The sequence below is a fragment of the Sciurus vulgaris genome (genome assembly GCF_902686455.1).
Source record: "Sciurus vulgaris genome assembly, chromosome: 4".
In the NCBI taxonomy this organism is placed as follows: domain Eukaryota; kingdom Metazoa; phylum Chordata; class Mammalia; order Rodentia; family Sciuridae; genus Sciurus; species Sciurus vulgaris.
Window position 1 is genome coordinate 120804019 of NC_136464.1, and position 22551 is coordinate 120826569.

Consider the following 22551-nt stretch of genomic DNA (forward strand, 5'->3'; position numbering starts at 1 on the left):
TTGCTAAATATCCTTTTATTCAACCTTTGATATTTTTTAATTTTAATGTAAGAGTGTTCTTCAATTTTTTCTTTAGTTTCCAAGTGCAGGAGTTTTCATTATTATAATTCCTGGCTTCGTCCATGGTTTATAAACTAAATTACTTCCTTATAAATTCTTTAAAATATTCAAAGAATGCTTTGTCCTCTGTGTAATTTAATCACTGAGGTTAGATATAGTATCATAACATCAAAAAGTAATAGAGATTTAGACCTTGTCAAGCAAATACCAAGTGATTGGCTGATGCACTACCTATAGGAAAGCTCTTCAGTAATTCAAATAGAGACCATTTCTGGGGAATTTGACTCCAGCCAGAAAATCAAGTATAAGTTATCAAATGTGGTCTTAGAAGTCTGTTGTATAATATGGACTTAAAAAATGGTTGTATAATATAGACCGAGAAACTTCCATAGCAATAGGTCCAGAGTAATATTACAAATACAGCTCAAATTTCATCTCATACTTTCAACATCCAATAATTTATGTATAGCAGGTTTGATAACATTCATAATAAAACTTGTCTGTTAAATCATGTGTTTTTTTATTTATCAACATTTAATTTTGCATTTACTAATAATTTGGTCTTCTAATACAATAGGTTGGCAAAACCAATTTTATTTTTAATTGGGGACATTTTCATGAAGCTATAAAAATAATGGTATCAACCTTAGATTATAATACTTGAATTAAGAACATCCCCAAAACTATTGGGTGCCTTTCAAATATTGGACTATAAATAAAATAGACAAAATCCCTGCACTTTTTGGACTCACATTTGAAGTTTAGTAACAAAGAGAGAATGAAAATTAATTAATGTAATTATGAAACAAAACCACCTTTTCCCTTATACTAACATGAATTATTTCCTGTTCTTTCCATTTTAATTGCAGTTTACTTTTATCTATCAAATCTTCATTAGTAGGCATTAGTAAATTTTTATAATATGTAATTTGTGAAAAGCAAAATTCAAAAACTAATATATGAAGCCTGTTAATTAAATTTTGATGTGAATTCTGACAAAAATACATTTTTTACATTCTCTTGTATATTTCTTATATTTTTAGATATAGCATCCCAATGCCAGTTGTTACATTTTATTAACAACTTTGTGGTTAAGATAACATATATACATATGCACATATGTATAATCACTCGAGATTATTAAACTTGCAAAATGAAATTTATACCAGATAACAAAACGACTGGGAACAAAGTGGTATATTGGTATAAATATATAATCTAGATTAATATTTGAATGGGTTTCTTGAAGATATTTTTGTTTACTAATTTTCCTTGGGAATTATGTCTTCATGTCCAAATCTGCAACTTAGGAAGTTAGAATTTCTTCCCATTAGAGATACAGTAATAACTTTGTAATTAGTGAAATCATTGTCACACTGCATAATCAGCTCATTGAACCCATACATTATAGTAAGAAAAATAATAAAAAATCCTTGATAGTAGCATAACTGTCCCATTAAAGTCTTGATTAACTTTATAACAATAATACAGTATCTTTTTATTTTTATAAATTAGCAGACAAATTGGAAATATATCAAACAATACTCCTGAATCTTTACAGAAGGGGAGGATGCTTAATTAAAATAATATAATGCTGGCAACATTAATTTCTTATTGTGGGACTTTAACAGCTCACTTTGGAATGTGAGACCAAAATTATATTTCAACAGCTTTATGTTAAATGTTTCAAGGAGTGCCATACGGCCCCTGGGCACTGTATGACATACAGTAGTATCAGAAACAATTGATGTGTGTAATGACAATTTCGAGCATCCATTCCAGATGAGCTGACCCACCCCGATTCCACCCTGCTGCTCCTGTTTGGTCAGCAGGTAACTTTCACCATCTGTTTCTCTGGTAGCAGCTGAACTGTTTTTGTTATTGTACACCTAAATGGTGAAGCATGTTTGATATGAAATAAAACTTGTAGGTCATAGGATATTCTAAGTATTTCTGTTTAATTTGGTAAGACTAATTTTGTTTGAAATGCATTTCCTTTGGTAGTATAAAAAGAGATTTTTTTTTCCTGAGCATAATCAGACCAAGGCATGTAAATTTTTAATAAGAACCATACATATAATTACAGAGATTGCTGTAATTTGCTGTTTGTATTATTAACATCCTTAAGATGATACAATAATCATTCCTTTAACTAAGTACTTTGCATGATTACTAAACTGGCCATGAAAACTAGAAAGCCTCTAGGAAAACATGTATACTCAATTGACTTAAAATGTAGACATAATTTTTACATGTTCTTTGTCTTTCTCCCCAGAAGATCAAAATTTGCATTGAGGTTTTTATATTTTATTAATTTTTAAAATCCTCACAAAATAGAAATTGAGAGCAGTGATTACTGCAGTGAGAAGTCTGTTGTTGATCATTAAGTTTACAATTATGTAAAATTCCTTAGGCTTTGGTAGAAAGCAAAAAAAGATTACTAGATCTAAGTTTATTTTTTTAAAAATATGATTCTGGTATTGATAAAACAGAAATTTCTTAACCATTCATACTTTTCATCTATGTGAGCCCCATAAGGAAGTGGTTCTGATATCGGTCAGGTGCCCTGCCATTGGTTGAAGCATAGTCAAAGATCAGGCACCCTTTTCTCTCCAGCAAGGAGGTAGCCTGTAAATCATTATGGTGCACAAAATACCTTCATCCAATTTTGATAGGCCATCCAAATAAATAGACACCTTGATGGGAAACTTTTAACATCCAACAAGTCAAGTGTTACTTAAAAGACAATTCCTACATTTGCTTCTTTGCATTTGTTAGTGTCATTTCTCTTATAAGATTTGATTATACCACACCTGTTCCAAAATAGATTAAGTGGTTTAAACAGTAAAAACAACAAAGTGTTAAGAAAAATACAGAAAGTCAAATATATGTAAAAGAATCTGCAACGAATGTGTTAACCAGGAGGAATAAACCAGCTATTGTGAATAAGCATTATATTTCTTATGTTCAGGGCAAAAAAAATGATATGATAGGTGACATAATTCATTTCTGTTTGAATAAAGTTTACCAGTTATTTTAATACAATGTGCCTCTAAAAATCAAGAATACTAGTTTTGAGCTATTCTATGAGATACTTCTATGACCTTGGATAATTAATTTTCAACCCAAAATCTTTACAGTGGTCTACAAAATCCCACTTGATCTGGGCCTGTAGTAACTGTATACTCATATCCCACTATTGTTGCTCTCACTGACTTGGAACCAGTCACTGTAGCTTTCTTGCTGGTCCTTAAACATGTCAACATTCTCCAGCCTCAGCTTTTGCAATATGCTCTACCTGTATGATTCTCACTTAAGGAATTTTCACAGTTGGCTTCATCATTTTGTTCAGTTCTTTGATCTAATCTAATCTAATAAGTGAAACTTTCCTTGGTCACTAAATATAAGACAGTATCTACCCATAGGAAGAAATCTCTCTCCTCTCTCCTCTCTCCTCTCTCCCTCTCTCTCTCTCTCTTTTGCTTTAATTTCTCCTACCCTCCCTCTCAAGCATCTTGTGAGAAATTATACCCATTTGTAATCCTACCCTCCTACCTAGTATATAAATTCCATAAGGCACAGGCCTTGTCTAGTTTACATATAATAATTATCTCCAGATCCTAGAATAATGCTGGGCACCTAGAAGATGCTCTAAAAATAGCTGTTTCATGAAAACTTAATACAATAATCACTTAACCAGTGACCTCTTTGTACAAGCATTGTATATGAAGATGGATATGAGACAGTATATACAATATGTTTGATACTAATTATTTTCATGTAATAAATATGTACATTATTCAAACCTTCTTTACCCATTAAAAAACTTCTTTAGCCCTTCTTTACCCCTTATTTACTCATTAAGAAAGTATTGAATTAAATGATCTTTAAGTTTTTTTTAATTTCAAAGTTTCTGTAATTTTATGTTTCTGAGATTAGGTAAGAATACAAATCCTCCTTAATCTATTTACATTTAAATAATTTAACTTCTCTCTCTTTCAAACTTCTTTTGTAAACAAACTTCTGTTTCTAAAGTATGACCTTCAAATTAGACTATGGATTTGTGTAAAAATTTCTTCTTAAAATGAGATTATTCTAACTCTTTCCTTCTCATCTGCATGCTGCTTATCTTGAAGTCTGTGCTAGATACCACTTACTTGTGAAACATGACTTTACTAGACCAGCTTGTAGTGATTACAATGGAAGACTTGTTTGTCAGTTTATTAAATCTTGTTTACAGTGAACAGACAGGTAAACTGGGACATAGAAATGTTGCTTCTTACTCAAAATCTTTAGGGAATTGATGACAAATTTTGATTATGTTCCAATCTGATCCTGCTGGAGATCATGCTCACTCTTTTTATTTTTAAGACCACTCTTTTTATTTATTTTTTAAACCTTATTTTTAAGGTTTCAGTTGAAACCCAAGCTTCAGTTGTCAGAGCAGGGACTTTATGGTTTTAGATAACTTTCAGAGTTTTCAAAATGTTTTTAAAAATTTATTTTATCCTATTGCAATATTTTCAGAAAAGAATGTTTATTTAATTGGACTTCAGTTTATATCATAAATTAGAATCTGTAATTCCTTGTAGAAAACAATGCTTACATAACAATGTGTATATTTACGTATGGGTATATGTTGCTCAGTTTTTTCTAAACACAAAATATGAGCAAAAGAATGGGTAAAGAAAAATGTGATATATATATATATATAAATGAAGTTTTACTCATTCATAAAGAAGAATGAAACTATGTCATTTGCTGGTAAATCGATGAAACTGGAGAACAGGATGTGAGTGAAATAAAGGTCAAATGTTTTATCTCATATGCAGAAGTGGGAGAGAGGGAAAAAAAGGAATTAAAAACCCAACATCTCATGAAAGTAGAAGGGAGACCAATAGGGTAGAGGTTGGAAATCAAGATGGAGGGGGTACAGAGAGGATATGGTCAATTACTGAGGAATGAGGAATGAAATTTACCAAATTATGCTATGTTCAAGCACAAATATGTCATAACGAATCAATGAACCAATTCAACTGATAATAATGGATAATAATAATAGAGGGGAGATCAGTACACTAAAGCAAGTGGATCAGGGGAAAGAAATGAGGGAGGGAAATGGAAGGTACTGGGAAAGAAATTTGAGCAAATTATGTGCATGTATAAATAAGGAATCTCACTAGTATGTATATTATAATGCACCAATAAAAAACTTTTGCACAAATAATTCATTATATTTTCCTCTCTCATCTTTCAAAAAAAATGAACAAAATTGAGACACCACTTATAGCTTTGCATTCCTTTTTTTTTTTTTTTAATTCAACACTTTTGGAGACATTTCCCATATCATTCCGCATTGTTTCTAAGGTTTGCAGGGTACTTCACTTTATAAAGTGCCATAATATTTTAAACTAAGCATGTGTCTGTCCACAGATTCTTTAGGTATTTATTTTATTTTGCTATTTTAATGACAGTATAATGCATAGAATAGGTAGATTTACAAATTACACATATACAACTTTATAAGTAGTTTCTCATAAATTTATGGGCTATTTTCCTCTTTTTTGGTGACCTGCATGTTCCTGTCCTTGGGAGAATTTTTTATTGTTTCAGTCATTTTCTTTTTAAAATTCATGTGAGCTATTTGTGAATCAAGGATATTAACTTAATGTCAGGTGTCATAAATATGCTTTGCCCATTGTCATTGATATTCGATTCTTTGAGATGTAAAAGGACTCATGAAAGTAAGGTTCAAAATTAAGAACTGTTCAAAATTAAGTCTAGTCAGGTACCAGGAGTGCAATGGCATAAATGATATTCAGTAGCTTCAGCAATACAGTTGAAAATATTTTGATATCATGGGAAAATTTCTCATTTCTTGGTTACCTCATGGACATAGAGGTTTCAGGAAATATGATAGGTGTCTCCTCTATTCCACATGGTCATAAAAATTAACCTAATTTAAAGTGCAAGAAAATTGTAACTTGAGAACTAAACACTGATGAAAGAATAAAAGTAATAGTGGTGTTGACAATCCAAAGCCCTCTAAAAATATATAAGACACATAAAGAGGGGAATCCTCTTCATCCTTTTGTTCCTACCTGCACCAACATCAAGAAGTCTGACTCGCCCAGTCTCCCATCTCTCACTCTACATCATTACTACATACTTCATAAATCTCAGTTCTTAGAACAATTCAATTGCACGGTCCTTTTTTTTTTTTTTTTAACTGATCATTATATAGACCTTTTGAATTCCCTTTTCCTAATATGGCTTTTACTATTACAAGTATTTGTAACACACTATTTCCACTTCTATACTTTCTGTCCCTTTTTTTCAATGACAACACAGTTTTCATGGAGTTCACCTAACACTTTTGTTCTTTTATTAGTAGCACAAATTCTCTTTTCTTATTTAACATGATTTTCCCATTGATTTTCTATGTATGTAGATACTATTTAGAATGTTTTCTAGAAACGTTACTTATTAAATAAATGTTGTTATACACATATGAAATCTTTATCTCTAATACAATAACATAATGTTTAATAACTTGTGCAAAAACTCACTTAGAACATTTAAATATGTACCAAAGTAGACTTCTCCTCTTAGCTGCACATATCTGTGTGCCTTTTGACGTTAAGCACGTTTGCGTATATGCATATATGTGTATGTATGTGTGTGTGTATAGAGAAAGAGAGAGAAGAAAAAGCAATGTATTTGGTTCATTTTCTACAATCTGAAAATCTTCAAAAGACATTATTAGAAAACAGTTATATAAGAATATAGAGTGGAATAAATCTCATAAATTTTTCTGAACTATGGAGAATCAGAGAAGATTTAAAATAATCTTTTCACTATCCACAGCCAAGGTTTTAAGCACTTCTTCTGGAGAACTAGGGAATGACCAAGAAGTCACATGGTACTAATAAAAAGAGCCTGAGCTCTGAATGTCTGGAGCCTTGGTTTATATTTGTCTTCACTGTCAACTAGCTATGTCTCATTTACTGTGATATAACAATTTATGTGTCTTATATCTTAATAAGTCTGTTTTCTGTTACTATAGATGAATACCTTAGGCTGGGCCATTTATAAAGAATAAAAGTTTATTCAGTTGTTGATTCCAGAGGCAGGGGACATCCAAGATTTAGTGAAGGTTTTGTTGGTAAGGACTTTGAAAGTCCTGAGGTATCACAGGGTATCACACAGACAGAGGGTATATGAAAAAGAGAGAGTTCATTGGGTTTTATAACAGAACCGCTCTTGAGATAATCCATTTACCCCTTAATCCATGGATTGACTAATCCAATCATGAGGGTAGAACCCTCAGGAACTAATTGCCAATTAAGGGTCCCTTCTTGTCCCATCTATTAATACCTCACAATGGTGACTAATTTTCAACATAAATTTTTGTGAGAATATTCAAACCATATCATCTCAGTTCACTCATTTAGGAAATAGGAATAACAGTTATCTTCACTCATAATGTGTGGATGGAATGAATTAATGTATATAAATTCATCAGAAGGATGTTTGGCATGCAGTAAATGCTCAGTGAACATCTGGTTGTATTATTACTGCTAGGATTTTGTTAAACCTCCAAGGGAGGGACCTGGAGTACCCAGGCTTTTAGAGAACTGCAGACACAGAGAGAGGGCAAGGAGGGGAACACCAATTAGTGGGATGTCAGCTGAAGAGCCTGAGCTTGATTGTTCCCCTGGGACTGAAGCTGTGTGGGGGCACATGGGAAGGCAGGTAATAAGGTGAGAAAGGTAGGCTGGTTGGTATCCAACTGTGACCCATGTAACTGCATATCAAAAAAAAAAAAAAAAAAAATTTAAACATTCTGGCTCCAGGGCCAATTTCTACAATGTTCCCTTTGATAATGACTACCTCTCTTCCTGAAAATTTCCTTTAATGTAACAAATCTTTTCAATCGGTTTCCAATTTTTAAGTGAAGAATGTGATAGACATGGTAGAAGTTTGAAAGGACTAAATGAAATTAAAAGAGGTAATTTCATATAGTCCCTGGCTTATAGAAGTATTCTATAAATGATAGATATTATTAATATTAATTATTTCATTATTGAATGACATCATTATAATTGTCATTTTTGTTATAATTAAACCAAGGAAAACTATAGATGGTCAGATTACATATTTTCATACAGAGAAGAATAAGGAATATGTAAATAAGATTTTTTTAAACTGCAACTGGAAAATATGTTCATTAGATGTGTTTTATCATCTGACTGACACACTGTATGTAGACAAAAATATCTTCAATACATTGATATTGAATGTTGAATCATATATAAATTGTTTTGCCAAAAATTATAAGAGTGAACAATGTTTCACATGGGCATAAGAAAGCTAAAAGAAATAGCATCCAAGTGAATAAGATATCACATCAGCAGCCTAACCATTTCACAGCCTGAAGACAACTGCGATGGAGCCAACACAAGGGCAAGCAGAGGCTGCCAAGGAGCCAGATGCTATTGCTGGAAAGAAAATTTTCTCAGCTCAGCATCTGGGTGTTGTAAATGCAATTGACAAAGAACAAGGACAAGCAGAGATTTTTTTTCGGGGGTGGGGTGGGCAAAATGTCCTTACTGAAACATTGTGTATACTATGAAAGGTAATATCTGTGATAAAATTTTATTAATTACTCAAAAGCAGATGACTCTTTACTCAGTATTCCTCTTCATCAAGGTCACATCCAGGAAGACATTTACCTATTGCATGAGTGATGATGGCACATTTTGTACTTGTTTCTTGAGGGAAAGCCAGAGGTCTATGAGATCATATGTTTAGTATAACTTCTTATGGATAAAAAGATCTCAAGAGGAAACTTTTTGCTTTTCATACTCCAGTATTCCAAGAAAGATGTAAAGCTTGCAGGTTTTGGGATCTTAGTGTTTGCCCCTAATGCAAATAATCCTCACAAGGATGAATACTGACCCCACTGGAAAACAACAATACATGAGAGATTAAATGGAAGAAATTAATGTTTACTTCAAACAAAATAATGCTTGTTTAGCTGAAATTATTTATAATCTATATTTTAGGAGAGTATTTCTGTTTGAACAATAAAATACACATGAAACTCTGTATTTGCAAAACATTCATGTGTATCAAATGGTTGCATTTTCTTTTGCAGAATTTAAGTCATAAAATTCTAAAAGAATATTTATCTGTATATCTTGGAGTCTGAGACTGGTTATAGTAGTATGTGCTTTGATGAATAATCTTCAACTTATTTTTAAAACAATTCAGTTTTTCAATATTGAAGTCCCAAGATTTTATTTCCAAATAACATGTACCTAATATTGGATAATTTAGAGGTCTGGGGTTGTATATTAAATAATATAATCCAATAGATGATAGTTAGTGGTCTACTATGTTCAAAACATTAATAAATTACTGGAATCAATTAAAAGATTATGAGATTTTTTTTCTTTCCAAGAGTTTGCTATTTTCGAAGTAATTACAAATATATGCCATTTGCACATTTCTGTCTGCTTTATTTAGGGCCCAAGCAGGTGCTAAAAGATAAAATGATGCTTTACACTACAAATGTATGTCTTCTTCATTGTATTTTAGAGGTCAGCCAAATTTTTATTACTTTAAGGTTCTCTGCTGAGTATAAAATATTGATTTATTTGTTCTTTTATTTATGTCCTCCAGGTCAATTTTCTTTTCTCTTTTTAAAAATATTTTCAGGGTATAGAGAAGGAGAAGCATAATAATAATGCCACTATTATGATAATGATCATAATAATGTCAAAGAAAAAGGCAAAATTTTTATGTTGAATATCATGGTTATTCTTCGACTTGTGAAACCTGATATATGCTGGGCATTAGTTGTTCTCCTTTTTAAAAGTATGTGGTTTTTAGTTGAAAGAAATAAGGATAAATAGATGTAATGACATCTCCGAGTTTTTAAATAAGTGTGCTCCTCTGATTACAAAATTAGTACTCATGAGGTCAGGTGAAAGCTCTAAATCCAAACATAAATTACTTTATTTCTTGACCAAGAGATGCCTACTAAATTTAGAAGGAATGTTCAGAATATGTTACATTGGTGATAAGATATACTTGACAATAAGATATATTATAAAACTCTTTGCTCCCCAAATGGTCAGTAGTGTCTTTTACCTCAGGAGTATAGATTGTTTGTGTATTTGTGTGTGTGTGTGTGTGTGTGTGTGTGTGTGTGTGTGTGTGTGTGCTTATTTAGTAAATGGAAATGAGGGAGAACTTCAGTGCATTTGAAAAAGAAGAATGAAAACATTATTTCACATGTGGAACATTCACTGAATAGTTTGTTTTCTGTTAAATCAACAGTTCTACTAGCAAACTCTCTAGGGTTTTCAAAGTTGCTGAAGAGCGCCCAAATTAGATTACTTGAATCAACAGTCTTGGGGCTACCTATATATTCAGCTTTCTGCTTTTATTGAACAGGAATTGCTCCACATTTTCCAGATGCATAATCTCCTCACTTTGCATACGAACCAAATCTATGCATAATAAAGGTAGGGCCTCTAGGCCATGTGTTTTCCTTAGTCGTGTTCAAAATAGTGTCCACAGATTGCTCATGTAATTCCCCAAACACCTAGCACTGTGTATGTGGGCATTCACGAAGAATGTTTGTTGACTAGAGAAACAAAGGAATGAATAGAAACAAAGAAATGGGACATGGGGGAATTTAAATTACATTGAATGATCCGTATAGATGATAGGGCTAATGAGAAAATAGAACAACATGTAGAGGAGGCGCAACCTAACTTATTGACATGGGTATCATAGCATTGGCAAGAGGACTAGCATTGCACTAGCACTGAGATATGGTTTCTAGTTGCATCTCTGCCATTTTTGAGTAGTTGAGTACTAGGTAAACCATATGGCTTCTTCATTCTTCAGTCTCCTCGTAAGTTCTGGTTGGTCATGAACTGACAATAGCAGCATAATAGTTCCAAACTCCAATAGATTAGTAATGGTTTTCTGAAGTCATATGGAATCCTAAGTTCATCTCTGCATGTAAAGAGCAATCAAAAGTACTATAGATAGTTAGTAATGGCTGTCATGAGCCTGTAAGAATGATAGCATCCCTGATCTAGAAGTTTTCTAAGTTTTCTTCCCTTATCCCTTTACCCATTTGTCAAGACCCATTATTTACTACTTTCACTTCAAGACAAAAGCTCTTAACTGATGATTAGTTAAGTAATTGTTTCATGGTATTATCTTTTATTTATTGTTTGACTACCCTAGATGAGAAAGTACTATTTTAAGTCCCAGATATAAACAATATCATGTAAACCAATTGTAAATCTTTAGTGCTATAAAATATAATTATTCTCTACTTTTTAAGAAATAACAAAACTATTTAATGAATACCTACAATAAATACTTCCTCAAACAGACAGTATTAGGAAAATACTTCCTAAGCAGCTATTTGATAACATTAGCAATGGGAAATTCAAATGTAATATGAAGTTTTCTAATTGGGTTAAACACTACATTCAGATTTTACTATAAATGATTATGTTCCAGGAAAGAATACCCTAACCTTCCATCTATTTATATCATGGCGCTAGTAATCCAGGAATCATGAAATGAAAAACGTATTATTAGTTTTATGTAATTAAGCTAAAATTTTTATATACTAGTTTTCCTAAGTTCTTAAAAAGCTGTTATGATAAGCAGGTTTGTCAATTTTGTTTTAAAAAACCTTCTTAATAGTAGACATAACAATATGCTTAATCTAATGCATTTTAATTTATCAGTTTAATCAACTTTGGTGTTCATGTTGCCAATTCTTTTGCCTTTAAACAAGAGTATATGGCAATTGATCAGAAAGAATATGCTTTCTGTGTGACTTTGAAACTACGCTATTCCTACTGCAGTTGTGTTGCTGCAATGGATGACTTTCACAACAGGAAATCAGGCCAATTTAAAGTCCAGGCACCAAGCAATTTGAGAACCACCAGCTTTATGCAGTAATATAATTATTCCCTCCGAGGCTCTTAATTGTATTCATCACACCATGATTTCTGCACAAATTAAGCATGCATTTACTGCTATATATAACTTGCTTTGCAGTTAACATTCTGGAAACAAATTTCAAGGAGATAGAATTTTGGACTTATTCATCCCCTGAAATCAAAAGTTCCAAATGTTCTGTATACTTTAAGGTCACATTTTTTCCCCTTCTGGCCTCTAAACAAATGAGATACCAAACTGTGTAAGAGAGAGTAAATATCTGGAACTGGATTTGTTTATTCTTGTTTCTTTTTTATTACCCTGAAAATTTGTGGAGATCCAAATTCTAAACATTTCCTGCATGCATGCTGTTTATCTGGAAGGATTTCCGAGCTAAATCTAAGTTACATGTAAAATCACACTGAATCAAAACAATGTATACAATATCAAATGTCAATTGCTCATGAAATTGATTGTACATACTTAAGTCAAAAATTAAATAATAAACAATGACCCAATGAGTATACCTAGACAATCTTTCTTTCTTAAAGGAATATAGTTGTGTTTTACCTGATATATTTGGAAAATAAATTTATGTTCCTAAAAATATTTAAGCCCCCAAATTTAAGGTTTTTTTAAAAATTTGCTTCATTTAAAACTTTTAAATGATGCAGTTTGGATCACCATAGTATTTGTTGCTTATAGCTTTTATTATATTGACTTTTAAAATTCTATATTAGAAATATCACTTTCTAACATTTGATATGCTTATTCTATCAGTTTTCAGATTATAGGTTCCATGAAGGCAAGAGTTTTTCTACATATCGCTCCATCTATCTGTCCATCTATCTATCATCTATCTAATTTATATCTAATCTCTCTTTACTGTTCCTTGGTGCTACAAGTAGTGTCTACAATGTAATAGGCATTCAATACTATTTGTTGATTGCAATGCTTATTAAACTCTCCCATATTGATCCTATCTTATTAGAAGGATTAAAAATTCATTGAAGGGTGGAGCTCTAGGGAGGCAGCATAGTGATTTGTATTCTCTCAGTCATTCATTTAAAAAGTCTTTGTTGATCAGCAACCATGAATCAGACAACAAACTAAAAGTTATACAGTCATGACATTCACACATTGCAGTGGTTCAGGGATTAGGCTTTCAAATGTCTTTGCCTTTTGTTAGTTAATAAACAAAATTATCTGAAGTCTCTAATATGCAATTTGTCTTTATAAAATTGTTAGGATATATGGGGGAGAATATTGGCCAAATTATATTGTTGTATTTGTGTATGTGCGTATGTGTGTGTGCAAAAATGTAACAACAAATCCCACTATCGTGTACAACTACAATGCTCCAATTAAAATGTGGAAAAAATTGTTAGGATATAATGCAATACTGAAATATAATGCTGTAAACATAGACCTATCATAGATTAAGAACTTTGTTAATGGTAGTAGTAGAAGAATTTCTACCTTCTGTATTTTTGAATTTAGTATCTTATACCTAGTAGGTGGGGATAGAGAATTTTGAAGGTTATCATTGCATCACAGGGCTCTGCAAAAGGAACCCTAAGGGCTATAAGGGCAGTTATAAAGAATGGCCTTTGCAAAGATGGAGTCTGATCCACAGAGAGATGAACTGGGGGTTAACTGGAGTGGGTTAAGATTTCTTCTAAGGGCAACTAATAAATCTGTAAAAAATGTTCAACATTTTGCAATATAGAAAATACCTCTGGAATTTTTCTAGGAGATAAAATTAGATTAGAGAAAAACTGGTGATCAGAAAAATAATTTTAGCCTTGTCATTAATGCAAGCTTTAAATAGTTGAAAATTGTATGAAGGTAATCACAACAGAATTGAGAAAATATGAGAGAAAAGCCCAAAAGGACTGGATCATTGGGGGTAGGTTTTTTGTGAAAGGTCAATGAGGTAGAAAAAATAATTGAGAATAAAATACAGCTATTTCAGCAAATAATTATGTCATTTACTGGGCTAGGGAATAGGATGAGGAATAAATACCCTTTAGAAACATTTCAAACATATTTTAGGCAAAGCATTATGCTACATAGTTATTTTGCAACCTATTAATTTTCTCTTTTTATCTTCTCACTTAAATTTAATGTACTTTTTCTTTTTCTCATAGATTTAGTTAGTGATCCATGGATACAAAACTTAAAATTCAAAACTATTAGATATTTTCTTTACTGTTTCCTTACAAAAATTAGTTTGTAATTTAAGTAATTAATATTAATTTATAGGATATACCTATATGGGGGTAGAAAGATCAGGAAGTTCAGAATTATAAATTAACAACAAAATAACAAATGATGAAAACTATATCTTTTATTCGCAACATGCCATTTTTAACATTCATGTTTGCAAGTTGAGGATTAGAATAATTGATTTCTCTATATGCACTTAATTGCAGTATTTGCTACCATATTATTGAGCTGAATATTAGATTGGCATTTTGCAAAACCTTTCATTTGCAGATTGTAAGCCTTTAAATTCTGCGCTCCCATCTGTCAACTTCAAGTCCATCGAGTCTATATCCTTTTTAAGTGGTGTTAACACAACTTCATTACATAGTGATATATATTACACAAATGTTAATTATGTGTTTGACCTTGTTAATGACATGGCAATGTTACAATTTTGATTTGCTTTAAAACAGTATAGATAAGAAAAATAATATAAAAGGATATAGAAAAGAATCATTAATGCAATTAGATGCAAACCTATTTAAATATGTAAGCATAAAATGTGACTAACTTGTTATTAATTTATTCAGCTTATTTTTAGGAGAAGCAATAATGTTCATGATGCATTGTTAATTTTTAAAAAAATCTCAGATACCATCATTCTTCTCTGCTAATTAAGGAAAAAAGTAATATAATAACATGACATTATTTCAAGTTACCTCAAAAATAATCTAAGGTGTTTTATTAAGTAGAATTCAATTTTATATGTATTTCTTCTTTTATAGGAAAAGATAAGCACAATACTTTGAATCCATTATTATCATAGTTATATTTTTAATATTAAAATATAGTAGTCAAATTCTTCACATTTCTAGAGTTATGCTATCCACATGTCTTGTCATGTAATAATTAACATAATGATAAAGCAGGCAAGAAAGTAAGTGAATGTGAGAGAAAGGCAGAAAGATAAGCAGAAAGATGAACTAGCAACTTGTAGGTAGTATTTATACTAGTTTAAAAAGAAAAAGAAAACAACTGGAATCAATTTGTTAGTGCTTTGTGTGCCATCTTCTCCTGATAAGATCACATTTTCAGAAAATCAAATCCACATGGACATGGTAAAATCCAGGGCTACTGAAGTCTTTCTTAATGACCAACAAAAGTAAAAAGCAAAGAAACAGAAAGTATCCAGGGGAATCAGTTGTCTCTACAGGAATAGGAGTAACAGAACAAAAACAACATTCTAGTGAAATACCAAGAGGGAACAAATTACTGGCAGAGCATAAACTGCATAAAAGGAGCATTTATTGTCATGAATATTCATGCTACTTGTGTTCCATATGCAAGCAAACTTTAGCAAGAACTTCTGGAACCTTCCTGGCATTATAAATAACAGTCCAAGGTGGGTCCTGAGAAGTAAACTTTAAACAAACACTAAATTTGGTACTGAGGTAAGAGAAAGATTAGGAAAGAGACAACTGTTTTTCTCCAACTTACACATATCAATATGTAGTATAATCTAATAATGGAATTTGAGACAGGATAATTCATGGGGCCTTTGCACAGTCTGGGTGTGCCAAGAAAGGAGCCCATCCTGGGAGGGACAGGAGCCCCAGGTGAGTTGGTATCAGTTGAATTACCCTTACACTGAGTGTCAGGAGTTAAGCTACAAATATATTTGTATTAAATTCTAAGACAATTCACAGAACTTCTTGAAAATGACTTGCTTTGAATACTGCCATGTATTTCAGTAGGTAGGGTAATGAAAGATTACATAATACGAGATCACAGAAAATGTTTCTCAAGAATAGCTAGATAAGTAAGTACATATGAGCCTAAGTTTTCTTTGTATTATGAAAACTTGTTAGTTACAACATTGATTGCCTGTTTTTTCTTTACTATTCTGAAACGGAAATTTCTTTGTGAACTGGATCAAGATGCTTCCAGAGTAGTATATACAACTGATCTATATACTCTAAAGGACTTTACAACTGTTTGGTATGGTGATGATTGTACACATTAGAAAATGTTGATTTACACCAGTCTAAATGTGCCCTGCCCAAATAATTTATTGATTAACTATAATAATAATAGTAGTTGTTATTGTGTTGTTATGGTTGTGTGTTTTTGTGCTTAACAAAGAGAATCAGGTGCTATTTATTTGCTTTTCACACATGATAGACTATAAATAAGGAGGAAAATCACTCCTGTGTTCTATAGTCTTTGTTTTCTGAAATAAGTCAAAGAGGATTTATAAATAATATAAAATTTAAAGTGAAGACAGAAATGTAATGTTATATTTTATATGATCTCTCATAAAAGTTGGTTTAGGTTAGATTACAGTCATATATTATCTAACTTTAGTCATTGTTCTCTTTAAAAAATTAAATAATAAACACATTTGTGCCACTGAGTGATAGAAATCATCATGTAGTAGATGCCAGTTTTCTTAAACTTGAAAGAGAAAGAGAATTCCTACAGTGAAGTTCCAGAAGAAAAAAATCAACTTTCTCAAAAGGTTTACAATCACAAAGAACTTAACAAATTGAAAGATTTATCAATAAAACAATAAACAACTATAACTAAATCCTGGGGAATGGATAGATACTGTTTTCCATACTTACTAGATTCAAATATCCAGTTTTCAACAAAATAAAAAATCACGAGTCATATGAAGAAACAGGAAAGGCTGACCCATATAAAGGAAAAAAACAAAACAAAAATGAAACTCTTCCTGAAAAAGGCCTGATGGTAGATCTACTATGCTTTAAAGCAATGATTTTAGAGATGCTCAATGAACTAAAGGGAAATGTGAGGAAAAAAATCAAGAAAAAGATGCATGAAGAAAATGAAAATATAAATAAAGAGCTTCAAGACTTCAAAAAAAAAAAAAATCCAGAAATAAATTCTGGAGATGAATAGTGTAATTTCTGAAATAGAAAATTCACTAGAGGAATTTGAACTCATATTTGAGCACATAGAATACTGAAACAGAGAACTTAAAGTTAAGACAATAGAAACTGTCCCATCTGAGAAACAGAAAGAAAAAATTATTGAAGGAAAGTATACATTGCCTAAGGATATGGTATCCTCTGGGATACCATAAAGTGGGTCAATTCTAGCACTAGAGAATTCCAGGAGAAGAGAAAGAGAAAGTGACAAAGAGATTGTTTGAATGAATAATAGCTGGGAACCCAAATTCAATGAAGGACATGAATATAAATATTCAGGAAGCTCAATGAACTCCAAGTAAGATGAACTCAATGAGGTCCACACTAAGACACAATTAAACTTTTGAAAGGCAAAGAATATTGAAGATAGCAAGAGAGAAATAACTAGCCATATACAAAGAAAAATAGAAGATGTAGTCATCAATAAGACTGTAAACAGATATTTTTCAACCAAAATTTCAAATAAAAAAAATGCGATGGGCCAATATATTCTAAGACCTAAAAGGACAAGAAATTAAAAAAAAAAAAAAAAAAAAAAAAAAACTGTAAACCAAGAATTCTATGTCTGGCAAAACTGTCCTTCACAATTATTGAAGACATTCCAGATAATCAAGCAGAGGATATTTATTACCACTGGATCTTCTCTACAAGAAATGCTCAAGAGAATCCTATAAGGTGAAATAAAAGGACATGAAAACAATAACTTCTAGTTATATGAAGAAATTAAGATCTCAATAAAGATAAATATATGAGAATTTTTAAAAAGCTAATTATTATTGTAAAATGGTTTGTAATCCCACCTTTATTTCTCTAAAAATTAATTAATTAGTCTAAATTTAGTAGTAATGTACTTTTGCTTTCTATGATTTTATTGTATTCTGTAGCACTGGAGATTGAACCCAGGGCTTGCCCAAGCCAGCAAGTGCTCTGTCACTCACATTACACCCACAGTCCCTGTAATTTTGGATTATAATTTTATATTTTATTTTTTACAAAATTTAAAAGACTAATGTATTTAAAATAATTTTATCTTTTGTTTTTGCAAACACAATGTATGAAGGTATAACTCTGTGACTCAATAACCAGAATTAAGTTAAACCAATGTTAATTCAATGTATTAAAACACTATTTCAAAAGAGTTAAAGTGGAGGAACACAAAAAAAGAGAATGTAGGATATGGATGATAAAATAATTACCAGGTTTAGAGAAAGCACATAGAAAATGTCAGAAGTGTAGCCTTACTTGTCAGTAAATATTTTAAATATAAATGGAATATAGTCAAAAGACAGATATTGCCAGAATAGAAAAAAAAAAATGCATGGGCCAGTTAGATTCTGTCAGGACATTGTATTAATTATCTACTAATGAAAGTTCAGTACAGCAAAGAGATGTAACAATAACAAATATTTAGCCACCTAATAGCAGACTAATATATATATATATATATATATATATATATATATATATATATATATATATATATATAAAGGAAAACTGACAGAATTGAAAAGAAGAGGGATAGTTCTACATAACAGAAACTTCAGTACCCCATTTTCAATAATATATAGAATAACCAGACAGACCAGTAAGTGAATGGATGATTGAAAAATGAAATTAACTAGATTAAACAGATATTTAAAGAACATTCTACTTACAACATATATATATATTTTTCAAATATAAGTGGAGAATTTTTCCAAAATATACCATATGTTAGGCCACAAATTGTGTCTTAATATATTGTATATGATACACATCCAAAAGTGTTTTCTCAAAACACAAGAGGATAAAGTTAGAAATCAAGAGTGAAGCACAATTGGAAACGTGAAATTTTTGGAAATAAAATGGTATCTTCTTAAACAACTAAGGAATCAAAGAAGAAATCAGAAGGGAAGTTTGAAAATACTGACCAATGAATTTAGAAAGGAAAACAAAACAGCCTACCAAAACGTAAATTCAGTGAAAGAAGTGCTAGGGGGAGAATTTATAGCCAAAAATGCTTACATTAAACTCAAAGAAAAATCACAAGTCAAACAACTAACTTTAAAACTTAATGAGCCAGAAAAAGAGGAAAAAATTAAACAAAGCTAAGAGAAGAAAAGAAATAAATTAGGGCACAGATCAATAGAACAAAAGCTTTGAAAAACAAGGGAGAAAAATCAATGAAATCAACAGTTGCTTCCTTGAAAAAATTAATAAAATTGACAAAATTTTAGTCTAAATATACTAAAAAAGACAAAGAAGACTTAAAATGCTAACATAAGAATGACTGCATGACCAATGTGATCCTACAATATATGCAATTAGAAAAATGAGAAATTATACTCCATATATGCATGATCTATCAAAATGCATCCTATTGTCATGTACAACTAACTAGAACAAATTAAAAGATTAAGAAATGACAATGAATTACTACAATTGTATACATATAAGCAGGATTAGAAAGTAATATGATAAAATCATACACCAATAAATTAGATAAAGTAGAGGAAACAAATTCATAATAATGCAAAAACTACCAAGACTAATTAAAAAAGCAGTAAAGTATCTGAATAGACACATAATTATCAAAAAGATTGAATCAGTAATCAAACATTTTCAAAGGTAACAACAACAACAACAAAAACCCTAAACTAAAAGGTATCACTGGAATTCTCTCAAACCTTGAAGAAAGGAAAAATACTTACCCTTCCAAAACTTCTAAATCATTCAAGAGGAGAGAACAACTTCATAATGTGATTTATAAGGTAAGCGTTGGCCAGATAATGAAGTCAAACAAAAATACTAAAAGAAAACTATAAATCTATTATGGTTTAGATATTTGATGTTCCCCAAAATTTCATGTGTGAGACAATGCAAGAAACTTTAGAGGTAAAATGATTGAGTTCTGAGAGTTCTAACCTAATCATTGTCTTAATCCCCTGATAGGGGATTAGTAATTGATTAGTAATTATAGGAAGGTCTGTTGTGGCAGAAGGTGGGTGCTGCTGGGTTTTTTTACTTTTGTCTGTGGATGAAGGGAAATCTCTCCTGCTCTGATTTTTAGTGCAAAGTCCCTAGCTGCTTTCCCACACCTGACTATTCCTCAATGAGGTTCTGCTTTATCTTGGGTCCAGGGTCCAGAGCAATGGAGCCAGTCATCTATAGATTTTCTTCCTTAAATTGTTCTTATCAGGTCTTTTGGTCATACAGATAAAAAAAGCTGACCAAAACAAAGCCAGTCTCTTTTATGAGGATCAATGTAAAAATTTTCAATAAAATAGAAGCAAAATGAATTCTACAGCGTGGACTATAACCATGACTTGGTCCCTGTAATGCAAGGATAGTTCAACCTATAAAAACTGATTATCATAATATCTCATATTAATCTGGTTTTTGTTACTATGATGAAAAATCTGATGCAGATTACTTTATAAAAAAAAAAGAGGTTTAACTGGGTGTTAAGATGCACACATATAATACCAGCAGGCCAGGAGGCTGAGGCAGGAAGATCACAAGGTCAAAGCCAGCCTCAGTAACTTAGTAAGGCCCTATGCAATTTAGTGAGAACCCTCACTAAGAGTCTGGTGATGTGGTTCAGTGGTTAGTTACTCCTGGGTTCAATTCCTGGTACTAAAAAAAAAAAAAAAAAGGTTTATTTTGGCTCATGTTTCTGGAAATGCAGTTTTGAAAGGCCACATCTCATGATGAACTTCCTGATGACAAGAGTCATGGGTAGCCCACAGCAAGAAACAGGGATTAAATGTGTGTGTGTGTGTGTGTGTGTGTGTGTGTGTGTGTGTGTGTACGTGTGTGTGCCCATCTGATTGCTGTGCCTTTTCTTATAAAGCCATCAAGATTCAATCTGGGGGCTTTATTTCAATGAGTTTATATAATCTTAATCACTTTCCAATGGCACCACATCTAAACACCATAGTCAACTTAAGACTCCATCCTCTTACTACTTTAAAATGGAGATTAACTTTCAACATGTCAAACTTGGGGGACACTCAAACAGTATCAAAACTATAACATATGCTATGTTAACAGAATGAAGGAAAGAAAGCACATGATCATCTCAAATCATTCATGAAAAGCATTTTAAAAAATTCAGTATAGTTTCATGATAAAAATATTCAATAAACTAGGATTGGAAGAAAACTCCATCAATGTAATAAAAGTCATATATGACAATCTCACATTGAAAAAACAATGTTCATATTCAATGTGAAAAACCACAACATTTTTCTCTGGGATCAGGAATAATGTAAGACTATCTGCTTTTATCTCATCTAGTAATATAAATTCTCGCCAGAATAATTGGGCAAGAAAAAGAACTAAAATGCCTCAAATTTGGAAAGGAAGAGGTAAAATGATCTGTTTGTAAAAGATATGATCTTTTATGTAGAAAATTAAGATTCCAAAACACTATGTTAGAACTAATAAATTAAGTAGTATGATACAAAAACGTAGCAAGATACAAAGTCAATCCACAAAAATCAGTTGTATTTCTATATACTAACAATGAACAATCTGTAAATTCATCAAAACAGTTATATTTTAAGTAGCATCAAAGAGAATAAAATACATAGAATTGAAACAAGAAAATGAATGACTTGTGTAATGAAATTACAAAACATTGCCAAAATATATTAAATAAGACAAATAAGTGGAAACACATCTCATGTTCATAGATTGGGGTCTGGTATTGGTAAAATCAATTCTACCAGAGAAATCTACAAATATTCCCTATCAAAATCTCAATGATATTGTTTGAAGAAATTAAAAGACTCATCCAAAATGTCAAATGGACTCTCAAGGGACTCTAAATAGCCAAAACTATCTTGAATGAGAGAATCAATTTTAAAGGTAGAACAACTGAGCACAGCAGGGCCTAGAAATAAAACCTAACAACATACATGACCAAATGGTTTCACAGAAATGCCAAGACTATTTAATGAGTAAAAGGTAGTCTTTTTAACAAATGGTACTAGGAAAACTGTATATCCATGTCTAAAAGAATAAAGTTAGATCTTTACCTAAGATTAGACAAAAAAGTGAAGTCAAAATGTATCAAAGAATAAATATAATACATAAAACTATAATTTATAGTGCTTAGATGAAAAAATAGGATTAAAGCTTCATGACAGGAACTGGCAAGATTTCTTGGATATAGCATAGGCAACAAAAGATAAAAGTAGATAAATTGTACTTCATGAAAACTTTTTTTAAAAGTACTTCCAAAGACATAGTAAAACAGCATCATGGAATGGAGAAAAATATCTGCAAATCAAATATTTAAGGGATTGATATCCAGAATTAAAACTCAGCAATAGCAACAGCAATTCAAAATGGATAAAGGACTTGA